The following is a 23,209-nucleotide window of genomic DNA, read 5'->3' as shown; positions in this document are numbered from 1 at the left end:
TAGAAGAAGTTCAGGAGCAAAAACAAATAAAATATAATTATTGTAAAATTGACTGTGTCCATAAGGTGTAGATAGTAAGTATAGGCTGGAAGTAGAGGCCTGGGCATTGTTCACTAATTTACCCCAAGTAGGGAAAGGATGGCGGGGTTGAAAAGTAATAAAGGGGAGTATATATATAAAAAACATGGGGGATTGGAAGTGATGCAGACAATTACATTGATGGAAGTTACAATCTATCTGCAATATTACCCCAAAAAAAAAAAAAAAAAAAAAGACCAGGGAGGTTTTCCAATGCCTCGGAAAGAAGGACACCTTTTGGTAGATGGGTAAAAATAAAAAAGCAGATGTTCAATATCCCTTTGAGGATGGTGAAGTTATTATTGCACTGTTTGCAACAAGGCACTAAAGTAATACTGCAAAAAAATGTGGGAAAGCAATTCAGTTTTTGTCCTGAATACGAAGTGTTATGTTTGGGGCAAATCCGATACAACACATTACTGAGTACCACTCTCCATATTTTCAAGCATAGTGGTGGCTGCATCATGTTATGGGTATGCTTGTAATCGTTAAGGACTGAGGAGTTTTTCAGGAAAAAAAAGACATGGAATAGAGTTAAGCACAGGCAAAATCCTAGAGGAAAACCTGGTTCAGTCTGCTTTCCACCAGACACTGGGAGATAAATTCACCTTTCAGTAGGACAATAATCTAAAACACAAGGCAAAATATACACAAGAAGACAGTGAATGTTCCTGAGTGGCCGAGTTACAGTTTTGACTTAAATCTGCTTGAAAATCTATGGCAAGACCTGAAAATGGTTGTCTAGCTGTCACGTCTCCTCCCGTTGCTCCCCTCCGGCGCTCTGATTCGCCGGTCTACTGAGCCACCGGTCTGAGTGCACCACCTCGGCAAACACAGGAATGGAAACCCGACGCACCCTAATCACCTCCAGCGCACCTGCACCTCATCATCTCATCACCACCATTATATAGCCCTGGACTGTTCGTTCATTGTTGTGTGTAATTGTTAGCGTCGTGTTGTTTACGCGCTCTTTGTTATTCTCTTTCTGATTGTTAATAAACCTTTACATTGTTGATTCCTGCATCTGTGTCCTGCCTCTTCGTATCCTCAGTACTCGTCACACTAGCAATAATCAACATCCAATTTGACAGAGCTTGAAAAATTTTGAAAATAATAATGGGCAAATGTTACGCAATCCAGGTGTCGGAAACTCTTAGAGACTTACCCAGAAAGATTCACAGCTGTAATCGCTCCCAAAGGTGATTCTAACATGTATTGACTCAGGGGATCGAATACTTATGTAATCAAGATATATTAGTGTTTTATTTTTCATAAATTTTTCTTCCACTTTGACATTACAGACAATAAATGACAATTACATCAATTTGAATCTCACTTGGTAACTCAACAAAATGTGAAAAAAGTCAAGGGATGTGAATACTTTCTGAAGGAACTGTATATCAATATATAACAAAACAGCATTTCATTCAAATGATCTATAAGGCCTATATTAGAATGGTATATATCAAATGTCGAAACACACTTCAAGGATCTCTCAATATCTGAAAACTGTCTCCAGATCAGAATGAATGGCCTGTGAGACCTACCCTCTCAGCACGGGACCAGGAAACACCTGTCTGTTTACGACGTCCCCTGAGACACTGAGCCTCTGTTACACTCTGTCATCTGACCCCAGGCCTGCCCTTAAGGCATGCAGCTCCACACATAATCCACATGAAACTGATCCAGGACCAGATCCAGACAGACACAGGGATTATTTCCAGGAAAAACTACACTGCCTGTTTTCTTCCACTCTTATTCCAGCATGGCTTTGACAACACTGAAGGAAAGCGAGAGAGGGAGAGCGAAAGAGAGAGAGGAGAGAGAGAGAGAGAGAGAGAGAGAGAGAGAGAGAGAGAAAGGGGGAGAGAGAGAGCGAGAGAGAGAGAAAGAGAGCGAGAGAGAGAGAGAGAGAGAGAGAGAGAGAGAGAGAGAGAGAGAGAGAGAGAGAGAGACCAGAAGAACACCAGAAGCCCTCATTGTGTATTTCGAAAAACTCTTCCCTGTCAATCAACGCCAGGCTGCGAGCGTCTCTCCTCTCTGCAGTCCAGATCCCTCTTCCACTGAAGGTTAGGAAAATAACCTCCAGCATTCCAAAGCCCCATTTGGGAGACGTAACGAGAAAGACAGCAAAGGAAGAGAGAGACGAGAGAGCGAAGAGAGAAAGAGAGAGAGAAGCGTAGAGAGAGAAGCGGCCTAAACGCCAGTGTAGCCGGTGTGAAATGGCTAGCTAGTTAGCGGTGCGCGCTAGTAGCGTTTCAATCGGTGATGTCACTCGCTCTGAGACCTTGAAGTAGTTGTTTCCATTGCTCTGCAAGGGCCGAGGCTTTTGTGGCGCGGCGGGTAACGGTGCTTCGAGGGTGACTGTTGTCAATGTGTGCAGAGGGTCCCTGGTTCAAGCCCAGGTAGGGGCGAGGGACGGATGCAAAACTGTTACACCAGCACCACAGGTAACTTCCACAAAGCTGAGAGACAACGATCTGAGAGAACGATCTGAGAGACAAGGCAAGACATCCCAATTAGGATCTGGCTAAAAATAATTGAATCAGTTATAGAACCCATTGCCCTTTATGGTTGTGAGGACTGGGGTCCGCTCACCAACCAAGAATTCACAAAATGGGACAAACACCAAATTGAGACTCTGTATGCAGAATTCTGCAAAAACATCCTCCATGTACAACGTAAAACACCAAAAAATGCATGAAGAGCAGAATTAGGCTGATACCCTCTAATTATCCAAATACAGAAAAGAGCCGTTAAATTCTACAACTACCTAAAAATAAGCGATTCCCAAACCTTCCATAACAAAGCCATCACCTACTGAGAGATTAAACTAGAGAAGAGTCCCCTAAGTAAGCTGGTCCTGGGGCTCTGTTCACAAACACAAACAGACCCCACAGAGCCCCAGGACAGCAACAGCAACACAATTAGACCCAACCAAATCATGAGAAAACAAAAAGAGAATTACTTGACACATTGGAAAGAATTAACAAAAAACTGAGCAAACTAGAATGCTATTTGGCCCTAAACAGAGAGTACACAGTGGCAGAATACCTGACCACTGTGATTGACCCAACATTAAGGAAAGCTTTGACTATGTACAGACTCAGTGAGCATAGCCTTGCTATTGAGAGAGGCCGCCGAAGGCAGACCTGGCTCTCAAGAGAAGACAGGCTATGTCACTGCCCACAAAATGGGCTGTAAACTGAGCTGCACTTCCCAACCTCCTGCCAAATGTATGACCATATTAGAGACACATATTTCCCTTAGATTACACAGACCCACAAATAATTCAAAAACAAATCCAATTTTGATCAACTCCCATATCTATTAGGCAAAATACCAGTGTGCCATCACAGCAGCAAGATTTGTGACCTGTTGCCACAAGAAAAGGGCAACCAGAGAACAAACACCATTGTAAATACAACCCATGTTTATTCATTTTCCCTTTTGTACTTTAACTATTTGCACATTGTTACAATACTTTATATAGCCATAATATGACATTTAAAATGTCTATATTTCTTTGAAACGTTTGTGAGTGTAATGTTTACTGTTAGTTTTTTATTGTATATTTCACTTTTGTTTATTATCTATTATATTATGTAAACATATGTTTCCCACGCCAATAAAGCCCTTTGAATTGAATTGAAAAGGTTGTCCCTTTAGGGTTTGAACGGGGCCAAACTCAGTAGGGCCCGACGGCGAGCCACTAAAACAGCCTAACATCTCTGACACAGTCACACCATCCAACTACTACTACTACTACTACTACTACTACTACTACTACTACTACTACTACTACTACTACTACTACTACTACTACTACTACTACTACTACTACTACTACTATTACTACTATTACTACTATTATTACTACTACTACTACTACTACTACTACTACTACTACTACTACTACTACTACTACTACTACTACTACTACTACTACTATGCGGCTGCTGCTGCTGGTGGGGAAGGAACATTTAGCTGACTGTGATCGATCGGCTGTATTAAAGAACAACATTAGTCTGCTTGGATATGCATGGTTCTGCTGAGTGTTACTCGTCTGCTACAGTAAGCCACAGGTTCCGCACATCATGAGCTGACTACTGAACAGCGGACACACACACACACACACACACACACACACACACACACACACACACACACACACACACACACACACACACACAGAGGCAGGCTCAACACAGCGTGTGTTGACTACTGCCGGACTGACTCATACAGCAGAGAGAAAGTCTGCTCAAAATCATTTCTGGCAGGACATAACAATGGCAGTATTCAGCTACTAAATTGCGGGCCGTCTGGATTGGATATGGAAGAGTTGTGGAGTGTTTAAGCCTCTTTTGTTCAGTAAAGTTTTTCCCTAGGATATGGAGTGGCAAAGCTAAAGTTAGTATGAGGTGAGCCGAGACTGTTTCAGGGAGAAATGAGAGGGTGAGAGCGTTTTGGGATCTAGTTGAGCAGGAGTTGGCCAATGCTGGGTGTGCATGGAGTTACTGGCACCTGGAGTCTTCGCTACGCACCTCACCATATTGTTCACATGATAGGTCTAGAGTATGTGGCGACGACTCTAGTTGTTAATAATAATGCGCAGTTAAACAGTAGCATAATGGTCTCCAGAAAAGGCTTAAGAGAAGAGTGGGATTGGGTGTTGGAGGAGGGAAGATGGCTTCCTAATGCCTGGTCTGAAGACGTGTTTGCTCAGTACACGGCAAAGGGGAGACTAGAGGGATAGAGAAGGAGGTGTGAAGAGCCCGTGTGACAACGGTTGAAACGAGGTTCGAGATGGTAGATAGTGGTGGTGGACGTAAAGTGTGTGTGTGTGTGTGTGTGTGTGTGTGTACACGTACGTGCGCCTGTGCGCCTGTGTGTGCGTGTTAGAGCTGCCAGTGGGTCCAGGTCTGATTAGGCATTTTATTCCCGTTGACAGAAGCACCTCACATTAAATCTGCTGCACCCTTTCATTTCCAGCTGGGTAATTGGGGACACATGCGGGCATGGCTTCACCTGTCCTCTACTTAACTCCCTTACCTCCCCCATACCCCCCAGGGGTGAGGGCTGTCAAGACACCAATAAGATCAAACCCTCGCCTCAATCGAAATGTCCAGGAGTCAGGAGGTTCTGTGCTTCAATAAAACAACAAGCAGGGAGGAGAGGAAGAGGAGGGGAAGAGGAGAGGAAGAGGAAGGGGAAGAAGAAGAGAAGGAAAGGGGAAGTGGAGGAGGGCATATGGAAGATGTTTCTTTTGTCATATATTTTCCCTCTCCTTCTCTCTTCTCTGTGCCCGGCTAATTATAAACAACACTCGCAATGTAGTACTTTGTTTCTTTCCAAAGAAAGCTCTCGCCATCTATCTACCAGCGTTCTCTCATAGGGATAGGGAAGGGATATACTCTATATAAGGTCTTTATATACACACATTACGCAACCTCACTGGGTTCTTCTCAAAGTAATAAACCCATCCTCTGGTGGGTCATATACACAATCATTCTGCCTTCACACACACACACACACACACACACACACACAGTAATATACACAATCCCCGTGTCTTTAAAGGAGAAGAGGAACAGTGAGGAATTGAGTGTTATGTTACTGGAACCCTACTCTGCCTGTAGCTACAGTAACTAAATGTGGTTTCTAAAACAGTGTCAATCTAAATGTTTGCCAGATCTATGAAAGCATAAATACACACATGAGTAGTTGTGGTTCAGTTATAAATGATAATCACTTTGTCCTGTCCAACCCACAAATACCATTCTTTCTGACTCAGATTACAGTATTATACCATGTGTGGACCTTTCCTTTTGTTTATTTAGGCTAAAGTATAGTTTTTGCCCAGCACTGGTTTGCTTCAGATTGCAGTCCATTCTTTTGGATAGTTTAAACTGGATTAATCAATCCCAGGCCATGCTGGTTAGACTTCCATGGGGGGTTTGATGGATGTTAGCTGGGTCACTCTTGCCACCCACTCTGGGTCTCTGGTCCTTAGAAGAGAGAGGAGTGAACTACACAGCCCCTTTAAATGCCATGATTAACTATACTTTAATGCAAGCCAGCAGGTCCCCTGGCTATGCCTGAGTGGAGAGCTACTGTCATCTCCTAACTGCCATATACAGGGTCTGTATGTGGCTCTAGACTGTCTATGGAGATTGTGAGTCCCAAATGGCAGCATATCCCCTATTTTGTGCACTACTACAGACCCACTATATAGGGAATGTGGTGCCATTTGGGATGCAGACAGACAGATGTAGGGCAATTCAGTGTTTTTCACTAGTCTCCACATCTGGAATATATGCTGTGTAGTTTGAAGTTCAGCCTGTCTGTCTGCACGCAGGCTTTGAAATGAGAAGCCACTGATGACAATCCACAGACGCCTTCCATCCCAACATTCCCCACCATCCTGCACCCCACACCAGCCGATATCACCCACCGTTCCTCCCTCCTTCCCTCCCCAGCCGACATCATCCCCCCACCATCCTGCACCCCACACCAGCCGATATCACCCACCGTTCCTCCCTCCTTCCCTCCCCAGCCGACATCATCCCCCCACCATCCTGCACCCCACACCAGCCGATATCACCCACCGTTCCTCCCTCCTTCCCTCCCCAGCCGACATCATCCCCCCACCATCCTGCACCCCACACCAGCCGATATCACCCACCGTTCCTCCCTCCTTCCCTCCCCAGCCGACATCATCCCCCCACCATCCTGCACCCCACACCAGCCGATATCACCCACCGTTCCTCCCTCCTTCCCTCCCCAGCCGACATCATCCCCCCACCATCCTGCACCCCACACCAGCCGATATCACCCACCGTTCCTCCCTCCTTCCCTCCCCAGCCGACATCATCCCCCCCCACCATCCTGCACCCCACACCAGCCGATATCTCCCACCGTTCCTCCCTCCTTCCCTCCCCAGCCGACATCATCCCCCTACCATACTGCACCCCACACCAGCCGATATCTCCCACCGTTCCTCCCTCCTTCCCTCCCCAGCCGACATCATCCCCCCCACCATCCTGCAACCCCATCCCAGAGGAGCCCACCCTACTCCACCCTATCATCCCCTCTGTTTTCTCAAGTCTCCAGTGAGCAGTAATACAAGCAAAGGGCGATCTGTGTGTGTGCGCATGCATTCATGTATGTGTGAAAGAGTGACAAAAAAGTTGGGGAAACACATAGGAAGGGAGGAAGCTAGAGAGAGGTGGAGAGAAAATGAGAAGAGAAGAGAAAGACAACAGTGGCTGAGGAGAGAGAAATCAGAGCGAGAAGGACTAAGCTACAACAGGTCTTATGCAATCTGTTTCTCCTCTCCTACTTCTCCAATGTGTGGATTAGTCAGTTCCAGACATCTTCTCTTCAGAGCCAGGAGCTCATAAATTAGACTGCAGGAATGTCCCACTGTCTGTCTGTCTGTCTGGCTGTCTCTCTAACCGTGGCCTGCCTGCCTGCTGCCCCTGGCCCAAGGAAACACTGTCACTATTCACCCAATAAAGCAGCCCTGCCTGCGGTTTCACGTCTAGGAAGCAGGGGGATGAGTGTGTGTGAGAGAGAGAGAGAGAGAGAGAGAGAGAGAGAGAGAGAGAAAGAGAGAGAGAGAGAGAAGAGGGAGAGAGCGAGAGAGAGAGGAGGGACAGGAGGAGGGGAGACATCCTGCTTTGATTCATCCACACTTGCAGAAACGTTCCTTCTCTTTTTTTGTCTCACCCACTCTCCCCTTCAACCATGACTTATATAGGAGTGGAAGTTGAACTGACGTGTGTGTGTGTGTCGAGTTTCAGCAGATTTGTGGTGAGTTGTCGAATGGAGTAGGGGTAGCTAAAGGGTAGCTAAACGCTGAGTAAAAATATCTGACCGTGTTTCTCTCTGAATCTGTCAAGGTCTCGCCCGTTAAAACACGGGCCACCAACATCTGGGTTAATAATGATTTTTGAATGTGCGTCCGTCATCACCGTTCACGACCTGACGCTTAAATCTACACTAGAATAAATGTTTTGATAGTGTTTAGGAACACATCTCTTTTGAACAAAATGGCACCCTATTCCCTATATACAGTACAATAGTGCACTACTATTTTGGGCCCATGGTCAAAAGTAGTACACTATATAGTTTCTATGGTATCATTTAAGAAGCACTCTCTAAGAACGGGAAAGCCAAACAGGGAGGATGGAGGAAGGTATTAATAGGTGTGTAGAAAGGGTTCTACATATTCCATTTGTCTTGAAGCTGGCATTCTTAAGAACTGGGGCTATTATTCATTTTTACCAAGACCTCTGCCCTAAATAACTCTCTCCCTCCTCCCATGACATCAACACCCCCTTCAACTCTCTTGCACCCCCCCCCCCCCCAGACACTAATGACTTTTACAGCCTACTCAGTCTCCTTGTCTGCCAGCCCACTGACATCAACTGACACCCTACCATGAAGTAGGGGGGCGAGCCAGCCTGGGGCTACTGGGGACAGGACAGGACAGGACAGGACAGGACAGGATAGGACAGTGAGGCTGAGTCATCCAGACAGTCAGTTATTCATTCAGTCAGACACTCTCCTGTTTAAACATTAGCCACTGAATATCCCGACCATGACGGGTTGGGATTGGATGGCTGTAAGATCTGGAATGTTCAATCTGAGACAATGGAAGTCAGGGTTAAAGAACAGAGTGAAGTCAGTTCAATTCAATGTAGTTGTTCTATCAAAGGGAGAAAAAACACTACAAGAAATGTCTTAAAAGTATGACAGGTCCCAGTGTCCACTACACACACAGCTAAAAGCCTTGGATTTATTTTTCTAACAGAACAGACACAACTCAAAGTCCACATAGCAGCAGTAATTTCGGATAAACCGGTAGAATGTAATATTGCTTCCACATGTAGCTGGATCAAGCCCTAACGAAATTAAATAGAGATCTGAAACAGTTTACCCCACACAGCTGCAGTTATACAGCAGCGCTATTATGGGATCTGCAGTCTCCTCAGAGACCCTCCTAACGAATCACCTTGATCTGGAGGAGCCCACGTCATTCGCTACACACGTCACAGACGTCACACTGACACACACACACACACACTACTGACACACACACACACTACTGACAGCGTTTATGGGAACTCAAACAACAAAGCCTATAGTTCAACTCACCGAAACCCCCGCCGCCACCACTTAATAGCAATCGCACACATATACAGAACGAGACACACACACGCACATGTACTCCGGTGTGCATGCGCGCACACACACACACACACACGCACGCACACACACACACACACACACACACACACATACACACACACACACACACACACACACACACACACAACACACACTTCTGCCATTCTGCAGAGCATCAGTCCAGCGGAGTAAAATCACTAGCAGGCATGGCATGGCTGTATTGTTCTCCAAGTATTATTTTAGGAAGTCTGTTTGGCTTGACTGTGATTTGGGCTAAGGCTCTACGTTATTTCATTAGGCTACAGTCCTCAGCCATACCAGAGGAACCTCTGATCCACCCGCTCTTCACTTACTCCGATTTTTTACACTCTCGCAGCTGTGTGTGTGTGCAGACAGGCCTCTGCATGGGATGGCTTGAAGGATACACCTCAAATATCCCCGCAGTGCTATCTGTCTGACAAAGGATCCCATTTGGGAGACAAAGGATCCCATTGGAGGAACCATAACTTCACATGCCCTCACTATGTCTTTTCATTAGTCAATGACTGACAGGCAGAGAGGCAACTGTGATGAGAAAAGGACCAGTCACTCAGCAGCTCAATGGACTAACTGTATCTCTCTCTACCCACTGAGACTGACCTGGAATCTGTCAGACTCATCTGGAATCTGGGTAAGGAGGGGGTGAGAAAGGGGTGAGATGGGGTGTGGAGCAGGGAAGGAGGGACAATCCATCTGTCCATCTCAGGGGTACCATTGATCACAGGGATCTAAGGGCGCTCAGACCTACAAATCCCTCGGAATGCCGGGAACACCGCAGCCGGAAAAACAAAGCTGGTATTTTCCTCCTGTCCCATCTTTTAATCAGTCACACATGAGGAGAGAGGGAGTCGCAGAGAAGGAACAGAGAAGAAGGAGAGGAGAACAGGGGAAGAAAAGAGAGGAGAAGAAGAGGATGAGAAGAGGAGTGGAAAAGAGTAGAGAAGAGAAGAAAGGAGAAGAGAACGAAACAGAAGAAAAGAGAGGAGAGGAGAAGAGAAGAGAGGGGAGGAGAGGGCCACTCAGGGCTTCCAGCCTTTGATGTATCCAGTTTTATGGTGTCCAAACAGTAGGGCTGAACCCGAACCCTAACAGCTGAGCACAGATACATGAGGTTTAAACGTTTGAGCTTTTCATGTGAAAAAGGGACACAAAAAACAACAAAGTGCCCAAATGGCTCCATGACATCTAGACATGGGAGAGGGAGAGGGACGGCGGGAGGGAGAGAGAGAGAGAGAAAGACAGAGAGAGAATGAGAGAGTAAGAAACTGAGTGAGACAGAGAGAGAGAGAAAGACAGACTTGTTCTCCACTCAGCACTGAAAACAATGAAATCCTTGGCGTGGAGTCGAGTCTCTGAGTTTTCCCCTGTGTCACGGCTGTAGATTAAAGCTGATAACAGCTTTAACCAGGGCCAGTCATGAATCCAGCTCTGCAGGATCCCATCATCCCACCGCCCACACCAACATATATCCTACATATACTGTATTTCTCTTTTTATATCCCTGGAAGTCTCTGCTTGGCCCAGCCACAGAGCAGACTACAAACGTCACAGTCTGGGAACAAGTAAGCCTAAAGGAGAGGTGCATAGAACAGAGGGATTCTTTAGTTATTTGATTTAATGAGGAAGTCCAAAATTGTGTGTGTGTGCGTGTGTGTGTGTGTGTGTGTGTGTGCATACATGCATGCATGCATGTGTGTGTTTGAAGAGAGGAGATTATATATATGAATCTGTCTGGAGTTGAAAAATAGAAAGCAATAACATGTACTCCTGTGTCGTAAAGCTTTACGCCCTTGTTGTAGAAGAGTACACTTTTAGTGTCATTTCTGCACAGCTTAAAACATATATACTATCCAAGTCGGCCATATTGTATTACAGACTGACTGCCACCTGTGTTTTTAAGATGGAAGAAGTTTTTTTCCTGTTCTTCATGGGGGACCAATTTTAATGAAAATGTTTTACCCCTACGGTCTTCCTCTTTCTGGGGCAATTAACTTATTGTTTGTTTGTGTCCCTCACTTTGATCGTTCCAATGGTGGGCTAGAGTAAAGACTCTGGACACTACATACTTCATAGTTAAAAGTTAAACATCTGCTATAAATTGTCTCTCCAACGCACACGTACACACGCACATGCACATGCACACACACACATACACAAATATTCTCCGATTCAGTTTTACCTCACCACTCCATCTTCCCTCCCTCCTTCCCTCCATCCATCCATTTCATTAACTGTTCTATCTGTCTTCAAATGACTGCCATGAACTCCATGTTGTTGTTGTTGTTGTTGTGTGTCTGTACAATGGTGGTTCTGTATAATAGCTCTGTAGTGGTCTGGTCTGGTACAATAACATAACATCCTATTCCCTCCTTAAGCCAGACCAGACCGCTGTGTTGAACAGCCCTGGCTAGCTGTACTACAGTCCACTATGCTACACTTGCACCATTAGCCCTCATCAAGTGATTGCCTCTAAAGAGCCCAGAGCCTCGAACACAATTACAATTACAGCCATATTGAAGCACTCTCTTTCTGAAGACCTGCCAACCACAACCACATCACACAGCTCTGGTCCTTCAGAAAGATAGCCACCATTACCCACTGCTGCTTTAATTCAATTTACCACGCCTCAGCGACAATGATTATTTTCCTTCCCTCTGTGACGAGGCTCGTGTGTGTTTGTGTGTGCTATGACGCAGCGAAGAGCAGCCAAGGAGCTTAATTTTTTTTGGCTAAGCTGCCGCCCACATTCTGCCCAACTCAAGGTTCTGTGAAGAACGTTCCAGAACAATTAATGACTCAAATATTTACGTTGAAATGGTTAGGGAGAGGAGATTAGAAAGAGACGGTTCCAAAAACGACACATGGACACACAGCTAATACAAAGACAATTTAGTCAAATTCTTGTATTTGATTCCAACATTTGGGTTAAGTTGAGTTGTGGTAAATCTACCAACTATTCCCACAATTACGGTGCGTTGTCTAGCAAACCACGAGGAATGGAGGAATGGAGAGAAAGAGATAGGGATTAAGAAGGAGAGAGAGAGAGAGAGAGAGAGAGAGAGAGAGAGAGAGACGGAGAGGAAGAGGGAGAGAGCAGCCAAGTGAGAGCGAGCGAGCGAGAGAGAATGTTGTTTCACTCATAGAGTAAGAAGAAAGGGGGTGGTTCAATCATCTTTGACCATCCTCCTCCCCTCCTCTGGACTAGCCAGAGGGTGTGTGCTTTCAGCTGTACTCCCCTTCCAACAGTGGGACCAAGAGGAGAAATGTGAGACATGGGTACCCACATGAAGAAATACTATGGTTTACTATAGAATACTACAGTACTTACTATAGAATTCTGTAGTAAACTGTTGTATACTGTAGAATACTATACTACACACTGTAGTATCCCTCGATCATGTGTAGTACTTACTTTAGAATGTTGAAGTGTACTGTAGAATACCATAGTAAATACTACAGTATTATCCGAAAAAAAACACGGTAGTAAATACTATTTTTAATTTTACCTTTATTTAACTAGGCAAATCACGGCCGGTTGTGATACAGCCTGGAATCGAACCAGGGGGTCTGTAGTGACGCCTCAAGCACTGAGATGCAGTACCTTAGACCGCAGCGCCACTCGGGAGCCCAGTATTGTCCGCAAAAACACTACAGTCCGCAAAAACAATACATTTAAATACTACAGTATTACATTTGCATATACAGTGGCTTGCGAAAGTATTCACCCCCCTTGGCATTTTTCCTATTTTGTTGCCTTACAACCTGGAATTAAAATTGATTTTTTGTGGGTTTGTATCATTTGATTTACACAACATGCCTACCACTTTGAAGAAACAAAATATTTTTTTTGTGAAACAAACAAGAAATAAGAAAAAATAACTGAAAACTTGAGTGTGCATAACTATTCACCCCCCCCAAAGTCAATACTTTGTAGAGCCACCTTTTGCAGCAATTACAGCTGCAAGTCTCTTGGGATATGTCTCTATATGCTTGGCACATCTAGCCACTGGGATTTTTGCCCATTCTTCAAGGCAAAACTGCTCCAGCTCCTTCAAGTTGGATGGGTTCCTCTGGTGTACAGCAATCTTTAAGTCATACCACAGATTCTCAATTGGATTGAGGTCTGGGCTTTGACTAGGCCATTCCAAGACATTTAAATGTTTCCCCTTAAACCACGTGAGTGTTGCTTTAGCAGTATGCTTAGAGTCATTGTCCTGCTGGAAGGTGAACCTCCGTCCCAGTCTCAAATCTCTGAAAGACTGAAAGGTTTCCCTCAAGAATTTCCCTGTATTTAGCGCCATCCATCATTCCTTCAATTCTGACCAGTTTCCCAGTCCCTGCCGATGAAAAACATGGTGGATGGTGTTCTCGGGGTGATGAGAGGTGTTGGGTTTGCGCCAGACATAGCATTTTCCTTGATGGCCAAAAAGCTCAATTTTAGTCTCATCTGACCAGAGTACCTTCTTCCATATGTTTGGGGAGTCTCCCAAATGCCTTTTGGTGTTCGCTTATTTTTTTCTTTAAGCAATGGCTTTTTTCTGGCCACTCTTCCGTAACGCCCAGCTCTGTGGAGTGTACGGCTTAAAATGGTCCTATGGACAGATACTCCAATCTCCGCTGTGGAGCTTTGCAGCTCCTTCAGGGTTATCTTTGGTCTCTTTGTTGCCTCTCTGATTAATGCCCTCCTTACCTGGTTTGTGAGTTTTGGTGGGCGGCCCTCTCTTGGCAGGTTTGTTGTGGTGCCATATTCTTTCCATTTTGTAATAATGGATTTAATGGTGCTCCACAGGATGTTCAAAGTTTCTGTTATTTTTTTATAACCCAACCCTGATCTGTACTTCTCCACAACTTTGTCACTGACCTGTTTGGAGAGCTCCTTGGTCTTCATGGTGCCGCTTGCTTGGTGGTGCCCCTTGCTTAGTGGTGTTGCAGATTCTGGGGCCTTTCAGAACAGGTGTATATATACTGAGATCATGTGACACTTAGATTGCACACAGGTGGACTTTATTTAAATGTTTATGTAACTTCTGAAGGTAATTGGTTGCATCAGATCTTATTTAGGGCCTTCATAGCAAAGGGGGTGAATACATATGCACGCAACACTTTTCCATTATTCATTTTTTTGAATTTTTTGAAACAAGTAATTTTTTTCATTTCACTTCACCAATTTGGACTATTTTGTGTATGTCCATTACATGAAATCCAAATAAAAATCCCTTTAAATTACAGGTTGTAATGCAACAAAATAGGAAAAACGCCAAGGGGGATGAATACTTTTGCAAGGCACTGTACCATTCCCATTCCCCTCCCCCATTTCCCAATTTGTGCCACCCATATGTGAGAAACCTACATGCCAAGTATAGATCATACAGTGTCTTCAGAAAGTATTCATAGAAGTGGATTACAGCAATGTTGCCGGCAGGTGGCGTTTGGGAAAATGGTGGAAGCGGATGTTCGAATCAGATAGTGTGTTGAGATGAGAGAGAAGAATTAGATTACAGTGGCGAATGATAAAGGATATAAGAGAAGTAAATGGGTAATGGAAACTAGTAAATGCAAACCTAGTTCTGAGTCTTTTTTGGTTGGAATAAGGGTTTTGGATCGAACTTGTTACCTGAGAGATCCGTTTGAAGTCTCTATAAAAATTTCGGCTGCGTTGGATGAGGTGACGTCGATGACAATAATGAGAAGTGGGCCTATTTTGATTCTTTGTGTTTCTATGGAACAGAAGGAGCTTTGCACCTCAAGAAGATGTCAGATTGGAATGTGTTGTGTGTGGATCTTCGGAGCAGGGCGCCTATCAAGTGGGTTATCTCTGGGGTGGCGCTAGAAGTAAATGCAAAGGATATGCTTGAAGAATTGGATCAAGTGGTTGGTGCACAACGACTGACCCGCATGGTAGATGGTGTGCAGAAGCCCACTCCATCCATTCTATTGTTTTTTGATGAAGAGTCTCTCCCTTCTCACGTGTATTTGGGTTATATGAGATTCCCTGTGAGAGCCTTCATCCCCAAACCCATGCAGTGTGATAAATGTAAATTCTTTGGTCATGTGTCAAGTGTATGTAGACGGGAGGAGTATTATATGCCAGTTGAGCCTAAATGCTGCAATTGTGGTGGTGAACATGCACCCACATTTCTGAAGTGTCCTGTTAAGGTGAAGGAGACGGAGGTGGCAAGAATAAGGGCTGTATAGAATGTCTCCTATCTGGAGGCGTTAAGAAGAGTGGAAGAAAGGAGTGAAGTTGAAGAAGTAATGGTAGTAGGAGTAGAAACACAAGATGATGTTCCTTGTCAACAGAGGGATCCTGACATGTTGCATGTTAAGAAGGTGGACTTTGTAGCGTTTATTACTTTGGTTATCAACTGCCCAGCGCAAACTGAGAGGAAATCTGAGAAAATAGGCATCATTGTGAGTGCGGCTGAGCATTTTTTGGGGCATTATAAGGAATCCTGTTGATGAATGCTCTGTCATCACAGGCACCTGAGCCTGTGTAGGGATGTGATTTGAATTTGACTGAAGGAGTGGGATGGTTGTTTGATTTATTCTTGAATGTTGTATTATGTGGGGTCCCCCACCCCTCTTCCCGCAATGGAATATGTTTTGTTTCAATACCCCATGTATACAGTAGGTGGCGACAATACACCAATAGGTGTAGTCGGCCATAAAATGTTATAAAATATGAAAATATTCACGCACCTTTACTTTTTCCACATTTTGTTGTGTTATGACGTGGGATTCAAACTGATTTGTCATTCTTTGTCAATGATCTACACAAACTACTCTGTAATGTCAAAGTGCGAGAAAAAGTAATGAAAAACAAAACGCTAATATATCTTGATTACATACGTTTTCAATCCCCTGAGTCAATACATGCTAGAACCACCTTTGGCAGCGATTACAGCTGTGAGTCTTTCTGGGTAAGTCTCTAAGAGCTTTCCACACCTGGATTGTGCAACATTTACCCATTATTATTTCAAAATGCTTCAAGCGCTGTCAAATTGGTTGTTGATCATTGCTAGACAACATTTTTCAGGTCTTGCCATAGATTTTCAAGCATATTTAAGACAAAACCATAATTCGGCCACTCAGGAACATTTACTGTCTTCTTGGTTAGCAACTCCAGTGTAGATTTTGCCTTGTGTTTTAGGTTATTATCCTGCTGAAAGGTGAATTTATCTCCCAGTGTCTGGTGGAAAGCAGACTGAACCAGGTTTTCCTGTAGGATACTGCCTGTGCTTAGCTACATTCCATTTATTTCTTTATCCAGAAAAACTCCCCAGTCCTTAACGATTACAAGCATACCCATAACATGATCCAGCCACCACTATGCTTGAAAATAGGGAGAGTGGTACTCAGTAATGTGTTGTATTGGATTTGCCCTTGTCACATCTACTCCTGCTCCTCCCCTCCGGGGTGCGACGTCGCCGGAATACTAACCACCGGTCCTGGGATTCTATTCGTACGCGCACCTGAAGATCATTATGATTCACACCTGGACTCCATTGCCTTCCTCATTACCTCCCCTTTATCTGACCCTCCCTTACGTTCATTCATCAGTCGGTGTTGTTCCTGTGGTCATGCTATATCGCCACTGTTACGCTGTCTTGTTGCATGTTTGTTGTTTTATTAAACGTTTCACCTGCTTCATTGTTACACCCCCAAACATAACACTTTGTATTCAGGACAAAAAGTTAATTACTTTGGCACATTTTTGTGCAGTATTACTTTAGTGCCTTGTTGCAAACAGGATGGATTTTTTTGAATATTTTTATTCTGTACAGGCGTCCTTCTTTTCACTCTGTCAATTAGGTTAGTATTGTGGAGTATCTACAATGTTGTTGATCCATCCTCAGTTTTCTAATATCACAGCCATTACTCTGTAACTGTTTTAAGTCACCATTGGCCTCATGGTGAAATCCCTGAGTGGTTTCCTTCCTCTCCAGCAACTGAGTTAGGAAGGACGCCTGTATCGTTGTAGTGACTGGGTGTATTGACACACCATCCAAAGTGTAATTAATAACTTCACCATGCTCAACGGAATAGTCAAAGTTTGCTTTTATTTAATTTTTACCCATCTACCAATAGGTGCCCTTCTTTGTGAGGCATTGGAAAACCTCCCTGGTCTTTGTGGTTGAAATTCACTGCTCGACCGAGGGACCTTACAGATAATTGTATGTCTGAGGGGTACAGAGCTGAGGTAGTCATTCAAAAGTCCATGCAACACATTATGTGACTTGTTAAGCACATTTATACTCCTGAACTTATTTAGGCTTGCTATAACAAAGGAGTTGTATACTTATTGACTCAAGACCTTTAGCTTTTCATTTTTTATTAATTTGTAAAAATTTTGAAAAACATAATTCCACTTTGATATTATGGGGTAATGTGTGTAGGCCAGTGACAAAAAAAAATCACAATTCTGACCCTGTTTCAAGAAGCTAGGCGTATGTCGCACTTCACATGAGAGGCATTTCAACATTTTTTAAAACAATTTTTAATCAAAATGCTTTTTTTGGCAGAAATGCCTTCTGGAACATTTGAACTTTAATGTGCCTTAATAACAAACTTGTATGCCATCTGTAAATACGAATAAACATTTTAAATTACGAGCCTAGTTGGTTTAGCCATGGACAAATACAGGAACCTTCCCACTAGCCATGATTCGCTGAGAGATGAGTTTGGATTGGTCTGCCATGTAGCTTGCTTCTGTCTATAACATGAGCTGCTCAGTATGTCTGGATAATCTTTTCTACCGCTGCTTTAAAAAAAAGATATCATGAAGAACTGAAAAAGTTTTGCTACTGCTCTCAACGGTGCTGCCCTGAAGTTAATAGCGCTATCGACAAAGATCAGTGGTCCTCTGTAGCTCAATTGGTAGAGCATGGCGCTTGTAACGCCAGGGTAGTGGGTTCGATCCCCGGGACCACCCATATGTAAAAATGTATGCACACACGACTGTAAGTCGCTTTGGATAAAAGCGTCTGTTATTATTATTAGTGGGGAAAAGCTGTGATGGACTACTTTCTGGAGGATAATCGTGCCATGCTCTCTGACTCTGAAAATGAATCAGACAATGAGGAAATCCCTGATTTAATAAAAACATTTTCATTGAACCAGACATTGTAGAGTCTTCTGATGACAGTGGTGTCCACATCAAATAAGGAGACCTGAACCGATCTACAGTACAGTAAGCCCTGATCTGATCTGTCCAATTTGTAAATCGCTCTGGATTAGAGCGTCTGCTAAATTATGTAAATGTAAATGTAAATGTCTGGTCTCACTGTTTATGTAGACCTATCCTAGATATTACAAGACTAGTTTTTGAAACTTGAAACTTTGATTTCCCAAAAATGTTTTGCTTTTCCACTCTTGCTAGGTAATGTGGATTTTCGGCTAGCTATTGCAGGTAGTCTGGCAGTCAAATAACTAGAAATAGAAAAGACTCTTCCAGAACAGACCAGAGCAGAGCAGTATGTACTGTACTGTTACTATATGGACTGCTAATGTAATGTAACTCCAAGGGCATTGCTCCCCTCTCTGTGCCGTGGCTCTCTGCTTGTGTAGCTGGCAGACACACTGCGGTCTTAAGCCCAGTCTGGAGAGAGGGACTAGGGAGAGCGGTAGAAGCAGGGTGGGTTAAGCCCCCAAGCCCTGGAAGGTTTACTTCTGCCTTGTGTCCTGGACTGGACAACCCAGCAGGTTTGCCTACCCTGTCCCAGAAGAGTGCCTCGTTTTGGGGGACAAATTGGGAGATATTGGCTGGTAGTCTGGAGGGTGGAGGGTAGACGGTAGGCTTGGGCAGTAGTCCCAGGGAAGTCCCCTCAGTGCAGTCACATAAAGTCTGGCTGAGTGTGGCTCCTAAAGTTTTACTGGCTGACATTATCAACCCTATCCTCCCCGTGTTACAGCAGGGCTGTATAATATAACAATATGTAGTATATGCCATTTAGCAGACACTTTTATCCAAAGTGACTAAAGGAGTCTGCATACATACATGTAGGTTCGGTTTGCTCCTAGCAGAACTCGGCTAGGCCACATGAACGTCTCTGCTCGCATACTTCCTTAAAATACCTTCGCTTGCAAAACAAGAAAAAAGCGACAATATTACGGTTTGTCCCTCTAGAGATGCAACAAGTACACTTCCTCAAAATAGTCCGAATTTATCTAAGATAACTCAAGAAATCTGTAATAAATGTTGTCGTTTTTGCCGAGGAGGTCTTAGTCACCCAATTTTACATCTAATTTTACATCTAACTTCGTTTGGTGCAGTATTTCTCAAGTAAAATAAATGCAGGAAAACTGTCTGTCGTTGAATGACAACAAACACTTAATTGAAGAATCCTTACTGTTGACCAATCACCGACAAAGGGGCATAGACTTCGGATACCGAACTTCGACAAGCCTCAAGAAAAACACGTTTGCTCGAACAACCAAAAAGAAAACTGCCAAACGCTGCCGAACACCAAAATGAACAAAACGTCACAAAATGTCATCATAATAATTTATATGCGCAAACTGTTTCAACTGGGAAGCATACGGTAAGCTTTACAGTCATGCGTGCATATTTTTAAAGTATGGGTGGTCCCGAGAATTGAAAACCATGCATTGAAGCGCCATGCTCTACCAACTGAGCTACAGAGGACAAGGGACATGGTACAGAACATAGCAGAGCAGAGCATTATACACAATAATTAGGTAGGTAAATCTAAAGTTAAAATGGCCAAATCACTGCCCCAGAAAAGCTCTGCTGGGGAAACATGGAGAGGAAGAGCGGAGCCCTAACACTGTCATTATCCTTGAAGCAGCTTCAAAGTCGCTGCCAGGCCTCGGAATAACCGTTTCCAACCATTTCCAAGCTGATTTATGACAACAGCTTTGTGTTACAGTCCTACAGCCATTGGAAGGTGATTGTGTTACAGTTTCTTTCCACCAGCTCAACACGTCTAGGGTTAAGCAGGAGTGACACGCTGCCCGCTGGTGCCCATTCATGGACAGCTAATCACATTATGATGTGTGCCATGCTGTCAAAATACAACTATTAGTGAGGGAGACACACAACATTATGAATCGTCCTGGGTAATGGGCCGGTGAAAATGTGGAACAGAATTGAGACACAGACACAGGGTCTCTGGCCTACAGCAAACTGGGCCGAGGATAGAAGGAGGGAGAGGGAGAGAGAGAGAGAGAGAGAGAGAGAGAGGGAGAGAGAGAGGGAGAGAGAGAGGGAGAGAGAGAGAGAGAGAGAGAGAGAGAGAGAGGGAGAGAGAGAGAGAGAGAGAGAGAGAGAGAGAGAGAGAGAGAGAGAGAGAGAGAGAGAGAGAGAGAGAGAGAGAGAGAGAGAGAGAGAGAGAGAGAGAGAGGGGGGAAGAGAAAGAGCAAGAAAAACAAAAAAAGTGATTGGGTGAGAAAGAATGAAAGAAAGAGAATTTCAACCCTAAAAGAGAGAAAGAGAGAGAATGGAGTGAGAGCCTGAGGTATCAAGTCAACCCTGCAGCATGGAACGGCACACTTTCACTTCACACAGGTAGCTGGAGAGGCTTGTAGAGGGCTGGAGCTCATAAACACAGTAAGCAGCCCTTTATTTTCACACCAGTCGTGACTTTTACAAGCTGTGGGTGTGTGGCCGGGGCAGGAACAGTAGCAGGGCTATACATGCCCACTCTCTTTCTCTCACACTCAGTACTGTACAGTACAGTATAGTATTGCCTACTGCTCTCACAAACTCTTTGGTATTCACATTCCATACCTAAAAGGCTGGGATAGTTTTACACATTTACACTTCATTACACTTGTCATTTAGCAGATGCACTTGACATATCCAGACGACACTTATTAAATAGTCACGACAAGCAAACAGCTGACTTTGGAACCTATTTTCAAAAACATGCCAACGTTTTGGCAGGAGAGAGATGCAGGTTGGGCTGGGTTGGGTTAGGTTGGTTTGGCTGGGGCCATGGTGGTCTGAAAGCATGACCTGCACAGACCACACATAGAGCTGTGGACCTGGACCAAGAGAGGGGGAGGAAGGGGAGGGAGGGAGTGTCCTCTCCTCTACCCTCTCCCTCCCCGCTTCTATCCGCTCCACTACCCTCTCCCCCTTCCTCCTTCCAATCCCTCCATACTCTCTGTCCTGCCTCACTCCATACCTAAAACACAACTGCCCAATCACATACTCTGCTCATAACGCAACCGACACAGATCTCTACAATGAAATCTCTGAATCTAATCTACACAAACTGTAGTTCTATGATCCTAAAGTTAACCCCTCCCCCCTTTTACGGGGACACGCTTTGGTAATTAACAGGCATCCATGAGCTTTACAGTTGAAGTCGGAAGTTTACATACACTTAGGTTGGAGTCAATAAAACTAGTTTTTCAACCACTCCACAAATTTCTTGTTAACAAACTATAGTTTTGGCAAGTCGGTTAGGACATCTACTTTGTGCATGACACAAGTCATTTTTCCAACAATTGTTTACAGACAGATTATTTCACTTATAATTCACTGTATCACAATTCCAGTGGGTCAGAAGTTGACTGTGCCTTTAAACAGCTTGGAAAATTCCAGAAAATTATGTCATGGCTTTAGAAGCTTCTGATAGGCTAATTGCCATCATTTGAGTCAATTGGATGTATTTCAAGGCCTACCTTCAAACTCAGTGCCTCTTTGCTTGACATCATGGGAAAATCAAAAGAAATCAGCCAAGACCTCAGAAAAATAATTGCAGACCTCCACAAGTCTGGTTCATCCTTGGGAGCAATTTCCAAACGCCTGAAGGTACCACGTTCATCTGTACAAACAATAGTACGCAAGTATAAACACCATGGGACCACACAGCCGTCATACCGCTCAGGAAGGAGACGCGTTCTGTCTCCTAGAGATGAACATACTTTGGTGCGAAAAGTGCAAATCAATCCCAGAACAACAGCAAAGGACATTGTGAAGATGCTGGAGGAAACAGGTATAAAAGTATCTATATCCACAGTAAAACGAGTCCTATATCGACATAACCTGAAAGGCTGCTCAGCAAGGAAGAAGCCACTGCTCCAAAACCGCCATTAAAAAGACAGACTATGGTTTGCAACTGAACATGGGGACAAAGATCGTACTTCTTGGAGAAATGTCCTCTGGTCTGATGAAACAAAAATATAACTGTTTTGCCATAATGACCATCGTTATGTTTGGAGGATAAAGGGGTAAGCTTGCAAGCCGAAGAACACCATCCCAACCGTGAAGCACGGGGGTGGCAGCATCATGCTGTGGGGGTGCTTTGCTGCAGGAGGGACTGGTGCACTTCACAAAATAGATGGCATCATGAGGAAGGAAAACTATGTGGATATATTGAAGCAACATCTCAAGACATCAATCAGGAAGTTAAAGCTTGGTCGCAAATGGGTCTTCCAAATGGACAATGACCCCAAGCATACTTCCAAAGTTGTGGCAAAATGGCTTAAGGACAACAAAGTCAAGGTATTGGAGTGGCCATCACAAAGCCCTGACCTCAATCCTATAGAACATTTGTGGCAGAACTGAAAAAGCGTGTGCGAGCAAGGAGGCCTACAAACCTGACTCAGTTACACCAGCTCTGTCAGGAGGAATGGGCCAACATTCACCCAAGTTATTGTGGGAAGCTTGTGGAAGGCTACCTGAAACGTTTCACCCAAGTTAAACAATTTAAAGGCAATGCTACCGAATACTAATTGAGTGTATATAAACTTCTGACCCACTGGGAATGTGATGAAAGAAATAAAAGCTGAAATAAATAATTCTCTCTACTATTATTCTAAAATTTCACATTCTTAAAATAAAGTGGTGATCCTAGCTGACCTAAGACAGGGAATTTTTACTAGGATTAAATTTCAGGAATTATGAAATACTGAGTTTAAATGTATT

The 23,209-nt window shown here is 44.1% G+C and overlaps 1 protein-coding gene across 1 annotated transcript in view; it reads right to left on the bottom strand.

The window, feature by feature from the left end:
• LOC121540445 (inactive tyrosine-protein kinase transmembrane receptor ROR1-like) overlaps positions 1 to 23,209 on the bottom strand; it is a 196,435-nt gene that overhangs the window by 79,827 nt on the left and 93,399 nt on the right. The window lies entirely within an intron of this gene.

Source organism: Coregonus clupeaformis, chromosome 26, assembly GCF_020615455.1.
Source record: "Coregonus clupeaformis isolate EN_2021a chromosome 26, ASM2061545v1, whole genome shotgun sequence".
NCBI lineage: Eukaryota > Metazoa > Chordata > Actinopteri > Salmoniformes > Salmonidae > Coregonus > Coregonus clupeaformis.
The sequence above is the reverse complement of the archived record's forward strand: the minus strand, read 5'-3'. Positions and strand labels throughout refer to the sequence as shown.